At 39.1% G+C, this 7,096-nt stretch overlaps 1 protein-coding gene across 2 annotated transcripts in view; it reads left to right on the forward strand.

The window, feature by feature from the left end:
* Positions 1-7,096, forward strand: part of BRAF (B-Raf proto-oncogene, serine/threonine kinase) — a 60,274-nt gene that overhangs the window by 29,908 nt on the left and 23,270 nt on the right. The gene's annotated exons all lie outside the window — the stretch shown is intronic.

The following is a 7,096-nucleotide window of genomic DNA, read 5'->3' on the forward strand; positions in this document are numbered from 1 at the left end:
CTGTTTAATAACATAACATTTCGATACCATATGCTTAGAAACACTCAAAGTACAGCTTTGCAACTCTCTCTACATTTTTGTAATCTGGCTTGTCATGCAAACATATCCATCTGTGCGTAACTTCAAAGGAGTGAATGTTTTCATTCACGTGAATGATAGAAATTAAACACATGCATAGAATTGGAGCTTACCTGTTCAGCTGATTTCTTCTGTATGGTAGCTTTCACCTGGTCTAAACTGGAAAGATTTTTATACTTAAAATTAATAAAAAACAGAACTATATCCTCTCAAATTCTTTTAGTTTGTGTTAGCAAAATACAGTTTATGTGCCTTGAAGTGACATGCCTCGTTTTCAGAATAAGCCACACTGCTATAAAGTCGGTGTGAACAGATGCCAATTCCAGGTTCATAATACTGCTTTAGTAGCTTTTCCATATATGCATCGCTTTAGTATCCTCCAGAACAGTTGTCTTCCTCCTTTTTAGATGTTGAGGTATACCAATAGCATCTATTTGCTGCAGATCCAGATTTTGTAAAATTAGATTTTTAAAGCTGACCACCACTTCCATCCCGTATATTTCCAACAAAGATTCTGGACCCTCTCTCTGTGAAAGGTGATCATATTTAGATATGTTCCCTGTAACTAAGAGATCACTGACACCAGCCCAGCACTAGATAGCTGGACAAACCTCTAGGAAAGAGTAACTCGTGGATGTGTATCAAAGTCAAGAAACCTGATGCAAATTTAAGAACACCAATACAAAAACCTTCAGAAAAAGCATTCCTAGGATGTGTGTGCTGTGTGAAGATGAACTCAGTTTGGCAGAGAGGCTCGCTTGGAATAGTGAGCATTGTGCCCAAATTAAAGCAGAAACACAGCTGGAAGATACACAGGTACCTATGGACTCTTAGCTACAAGAGAAATACCCTGGACAGCCAAGACTATGGAAGATCAGATATGATGCCTCCCAGGAAAATAGATTGACAGTTCTACAGAGGGAACCTCACTTGGTAAGTACAAAGAGAGATGATCTTCTTGTTTGTACTATATTGTGCAGTTTCAAGTAAATTTGGAAGTGCTTCTTCCAGGTAGTGGGTGTTGTCTTTTTATCCTGTGGTTGTTACTACAGCAGATTGTTGGCAAGGCTGTTGTGGTTCTCTAAGCTAAGCAAGGTCTGCCTTTCTCGTGGTACAGCTGAAATTAAAACCAGGTTAGAACTATTAATCTGTGAACAAGCTTGTTCATACCAATAGTGTTAAGCTCCTGTGGATGCCAAAGGCACTATATAGTCCCAGTCCTAATACTGATACATGCTAAATTTTCCTACTTTTGAATTGCCTCTGCCTCACACTCATGTTTTCTTACCAGTTTATGAGGGTACAACAGGATGGGTTGTCTTAATTGATAATGCACTACTTCAGGCACTCTTAGTTTTGTGAGGTAAAAACTGAGAGGGAAAACTGAGTCCAAAGCTGGTTAATGCCTTAGCATTTTTAACTTCATGTATATAAAAGTGCTAACATTTGAATATACCTGCCAGTTAAGATTAAGGAGCTTTTCCAAAGTGTTGCATCTGTAAATGTTTGTGGTTGCAGGAGCTGTGAAATGTTTCTAGCTTTCTACTTTTTGCTTTTTTGCCTTTCTGTACTCTTCATTATTAAACCAAAATTAAACAGGCATATGTGCATGTTGCAAAGTCATGCGATTTTCCCCAAGCATCTGTGTTTGTACTATTTCCTTTCCAGAAGCAGCTCAGACACTGTTGTATGAGCGTATAGCACTGTCCATACCTTTCTGCATTTATCCTTTTGCCTTTCTTTAATACTACTTCTCTGATGTTAAAGACGTAATTGTAGAAATATTAATTTATCTGATTTTTTTTTAATAATAAAAGAAAATACTAGCCTTTCCTATAAAAACATATACTTAACCAGGGTTTTGTTAAATGGTACTGCTACAATATGAGCCAGCAGGTCAACCAGAATAAAAAAAAAATCTGACATTTGAGATTATCTTGTTTAGGAAGAGAGTAAGGGGTTGAAATTTGAGAGTTGGGCAATGGGATCAAAAGTACGAGGAACTAGTGCTTTATTAACACTTACTAGTTTAATAATTGTTCCTTTGATTTCTCTGTTCTCCTAGCATCTTGCATGGCACAGCCCAGAGGAAGGGATGTTACTAATCATTTGGTAAACCTGAGGAAAGAGAAGGCAAACATCCCTCTTCACCTTTAGCCTTGCGAAGGGATTACAGCAGCAGGCAAAGTGCACAAGCAAAGGAAGAGTATGTGTAGCAAGACAAGCTCAAGAGCAAAGACCTGTGTGACATGCTGAGAAATTGTCAAGGGATCGAATGGAGAAGTTGGAAAGAGAAAGGGACATAAATGAAAAGACTGTTGGATGTGATGCAAAAGCTGCTAAACATGCTGGAGGACTTTGTTTCACTTTGCTCATGTGTGACATCCTAAAACAATCCAGGTGTAGCCTTTCATTCTTCCAACTGTAAGCCATAGGCAGTCTCTCCAGGCTTTCCTCCCCAAGTCAAGGAAGCACATACAGTCCCACTTGCACATTTCTGAACCCCTTATAAAAATGTGTCCAGCCTCCACATTAGGACTTTTGTCCCATTTTAGTTCTTTCAGTTTGCAGTACCCTGTTGTGCCAAAGCAGACATTTTAGTTATAATCTGCACTTAACTGGAAAGAATTATTAAAGTGTAGGTGTCCCTAATAATAGCCATTTGTAATAAAATCAAAGTACACAAACTGTATACAATACATTGTATTTATTTCATTCATTGCACTATCTTGAAGTTCTTCTGAATCTTTGCTTGTAAAATATGAGCACCGAATTTCTATGAACCTAATTCCCTGGATCTTACAGATATATGGAAAGGGGAGAGTAGTTATTTGAAATTTCCAAAGTTGTCTTTTTCCACTCCATATGTTGCTTCCGATGTTGGGCAAAATTCAGCAAACTCATGAGGCAGATGTTATGGCAGGGTAAGTAACCTGTGGAGTGGATGGTAAGGGGGTGCATGGTCAGGCTTTGACTAGCACAGAGGCAGGTTGTACTCAAAAACATCTGCTTTTTACTGCTAGTAAGCAGGTTGGCAACATCTTGGCTCTTTGCAAAACAACATTTCCCAACATGCTTAATCTTCTAAATTTGAGGAAGAAAAGGGGCTGTCTGGTGCACCGTTCTTGGAAGCTTGCCAGTCCCTGCCTTAGAGCAGGCTCCAGGCTGTGATTAAACACCTCTGCTTTCCTTTTTGTCTTCCAAATGCTCACTGATCATTCTGCCTCAGCCAAAGCAGAAAAGCCTCTGAAAAGCCAAGGAAAAAAAGACACTATCTTGCAATAGTGTATTTAATACTACAACATCATTTAGATTCCCATGTGTTTAAGCGAGCAAAAGCTTTGTGTTTTATTGCATAAAACAATTACGGACTTTTTCCCTAAATTCTGGCATCAGACCTTTTCTAGACCGCTCCATATAGACTCAGACTTCCTACAATATCCAACCTTATCTGCGTTCTGGCTGAGTAGAAAAGGCCTGGTATCAGAATCTTAAGAAAAATCATCTTTAGTCTGTACAACAGGTGAGGGAAGCCTCTTGCTCCCCAAAACTTTATTTGCAAAAAACGCGCTAGTGAACTGAAGCCTGGCTTGGAGGACTAGTGATAGCTCTGTGGATTCTCTTGACAGCCCCTGGTATATGAAGCTATCAGAAATTTCAGGAAAGCTTTGCTAAGCTTTGATCTGGGCCCAAAAAACAGTCTAAGTGCACACCGTTGTGATAGTCCTGGCAGTTGTTTTTCCACTTACAAGCAACATGGGTGAAAACAAGTTATGGTATAGAAAGTGCACTATTCCTTCTGAAGTTATGACCTGCACATCTGTCCCATGATGCTTTTAGGCTGACTTCACAGGAATGTGTAGCAGTGATCTCCTCTAGCTTCTAAGTACAAACTTGAACTGCTATCCTTTTCCCCACATCAGCATTTGATTTGGGGTTATTAACTATTTCCAGGCTGCAGAAGTGGGGAAAGAAAAAAAATTACTTTGTTTTCTGGTAATATCTATGGAGTACCACAATACTTAAAGAAGAACATGTTTGGCCTCCAAAATTTACAGTTACCTGCTTCCTGGTGAAATACCGTTGTATTGCAGATCCTTAGCAGTCCTTAAAAACTGCTTGAAAATGGAAGTGGTGCCCTCTGTTCTTCGTTAACAGCAGTAACAAAAAACAAAGAAAATCTTACTCATACTCTGGTGTAAACAAGCAAAAAAACCTTGATACACACTTTAGCTTGCAGTATGTTTGGTTTTGGAGTGAGTATGCAGTCTACCAGGAGAATAGTATGTACTACGCTGACCTGTGGCTACGCTGATGTACACTTGTTCATGCTGGGAGGGAGAGGAAAAAAATCTCAATCCAGTGGAGATGCTATCATTTTAAAAATGGCATGCATCCAATACTGAGGCTAGGTGAATGTGAATTTTCAGTTTTCGTATTTGCCTAACTACAGCAAAATAAAAATCCAAACAAAAATCTTGAAGCTGAAACAAACCTCTTTTAAGAAAAATCTTTCCTGAGTAGACCAGCTCTTAAATGTATGAAACACCACATTGGTGAGTTAAAGGAGACTGAGGAAAATCTGTATTAAATTTTTTTTGTATTTGTGAACTAACTTGTATCATTGCAAGTTCTAATATCCGGTGGAGGTACTGTATATGATTATATAAAATTCTTTGTTTATATATTAAGTAACATGTATCAGCACTTCTCTGAGTTACTTTTCTCTTTCCCATGGACTCAATTTTGTAGAATAGTAAATCTGTGGACATGTTGGCACATGCTGTGATTGGCAAAGGGTAAAAATCTACATCTGCCTGCAATTACTCTTGTCTCCTGACAAAAGCTCTTTCTGTTTTGTCTTGATAGAAAGGGAGGGAACAATGTGCTTATCTCAAATACATGGTCCAAGGGAAAAAACATGTTCTGCCATACTGCCGGGGAAGGATATAACGTATTAAGTTGAGATTTGACAACTCTTGATGAAGCTTGTTGCCTGAGGAGCTGAGAATTTTTTGTTAAAAGCAATACCCACATCTAAGAGGCTGGAAGAAAGTATGCAAGATGAAGTGGTATAATTGTTCTAATATGTCAGAATATTGGCCTTATTTTTAGAATAAGAACCTAGCTAGCAAGTTGGCTGTTAACTGCTCACAAAGTTCACAGGAGCCACAGAAACTCGGATCCTGGTATTTAAACTGCTGCTTCTTTAAGCCCCAGCCTGCTATACATGCATGTCACAGTAATCAGTTCTTTGCAGCAGCTGTTTTCTGGTCTCTTTAATTTTTTTTTTCAATATATTTGCTGGCACTGTGTTTGCATAACCTACAGAACTGGCTTTGTAACTCACCTGGAATAGGCAATGTCACCCTTTTCCAGATGGTGTTGGCTGGTCCTTCTTGCTCCAATGTCCCTTCTGCCCCCATGGAATAGTTAGAATTTAAGAATACTATGAGAACAGGCTTTTGGTAGCTAAGAGGATTGCTGCGTTCTTTGTGGTGATGTGTTTTCTGTGTATCTATGTGTACATCAAGATATTGATCCAGCTTTTGCTGCACACAGAGGCTGATGGTTATCTCTTCTGAGCTTCTCATCTCAGTAGGCCTCCTTGGCTAGCCCACCACTTACATCTTTCTCTTCACTAGTTTCCTTTTTCAAGCAAAATTTCCATTTAGCAAAAAAAAACTACCTCTTTTTTTAAGTGTTTCAAGGACACTCATTAATGAAATCCTGGTTCTATAGGTGGAGCACTCAGCTAACTGCTTATGAGACTCCCAGCTCTGGATTCTTTGGTGTCTAAAGCCCAGAGATCCTCCCATTAATAGTCTGGAGACTCCAAAAAAAAATAGAGTTCTTTAGCAGCCTGTAATTGATTTCTAAAGATCTGAACTTGAGAGTAGAAAAAGATATTCAAATTGCCTTCAAAGATGGTATGAGACGTAGCATGCTATCTGTGCTAGCAACATGATGGGCATGATGACCTGTGACCAGATATACGGAAGCATTTCCAGATTCCCATAGCAGATGACCATTTATGACTCAAAGGAGGATGTAATTAAACCAATATTTCTGCAATTTGGTTTTCTCTCCCTTGCCTTAGTCATGATCACAGAAAATCTGATTGCTGCTGTTCTTGTCGTGAGGCAGAGCTCGAATGCTGCCTCACAGTCACTCCTACTGCAGTAATCTCATGTTTGTTGTTACACATTTCCCTTAATTTTGTTGTTGCTGAGAACTCTTAGGAAGTTTGAGCAGGAGTTAGCTCTCCCAACATTGACAGTACTGGCCTGGCTTTATTCTTTTCTTCTGAAATACCCCTCTGCAGCATCTGACATCCTTGCCTTAACATGAAAATACAGTGCCTCACAATGTCGACCAAGTCCTGCACTTGTATCTGTGCAGTGTCCTATCCTCTGATGTGGTTGTAGTTGCTGTATTTCCTTAAAATGATCAGGATTTCAAAACTTACTCATCGACAATAGAAAAGGTTTTGCCCAAAGATGCTTGTTAGCAGTGAATGAAAACTTTAGCTAGCTTACGTATATGTACAATCAACTGAATTTAAAAAAGGTTTCTGAAATTCTCAGCATCTTCTGAAATGCCAGGCTGTACAAGGCCCCTTCTCAGAGATTTGTCTTTTGGCAATTTCAGTTCATTGCTTCCCAGTATCTTCCCAATGTTTATATTTTGTCGTGACAATAGATAACTGGCTTTTTTAAGAGTTAAACAGAATTAAACCTCCTACCTATTCTTCCCCTGCCCCAACCCCCAAACATAATCCAAGTATTTTATTACAAGACTTACTAGATTGTTACTAGAATTAGTTTGCAGTTGCTCTGTTTTGCCATTCTCAGTTGTGACACCGTTGGTCAGGAAGGAAAAGATGACAGAGGCTTAGAATATGGATCGTGCTGAGTTCTAGAATCAATGCCAAACTCTGTAAACTCTTCAGTGAGAGGTAGGGTAATAGTCTTTAAAGCAGACCCGTTTCTGAAAAAATGATGAGAGATCCTGCTGA

The sequence above is a fragment of the Buceros rhinoceros genome, unplaced genomic scaffold (assembly GCF_000710305.1).
Source record: "Buceros rhinoceros silvestris isolate BGI_N320 unplaced genomic scaffold, ASM71030v1 scaffold23069, whole genome shotgun sequence".
NCBI lineage: Eukaryota > Metazoa > Chordata > Aves > Bucerotiformes > Bucerotidae > Buceros > Buceros rhinoceros.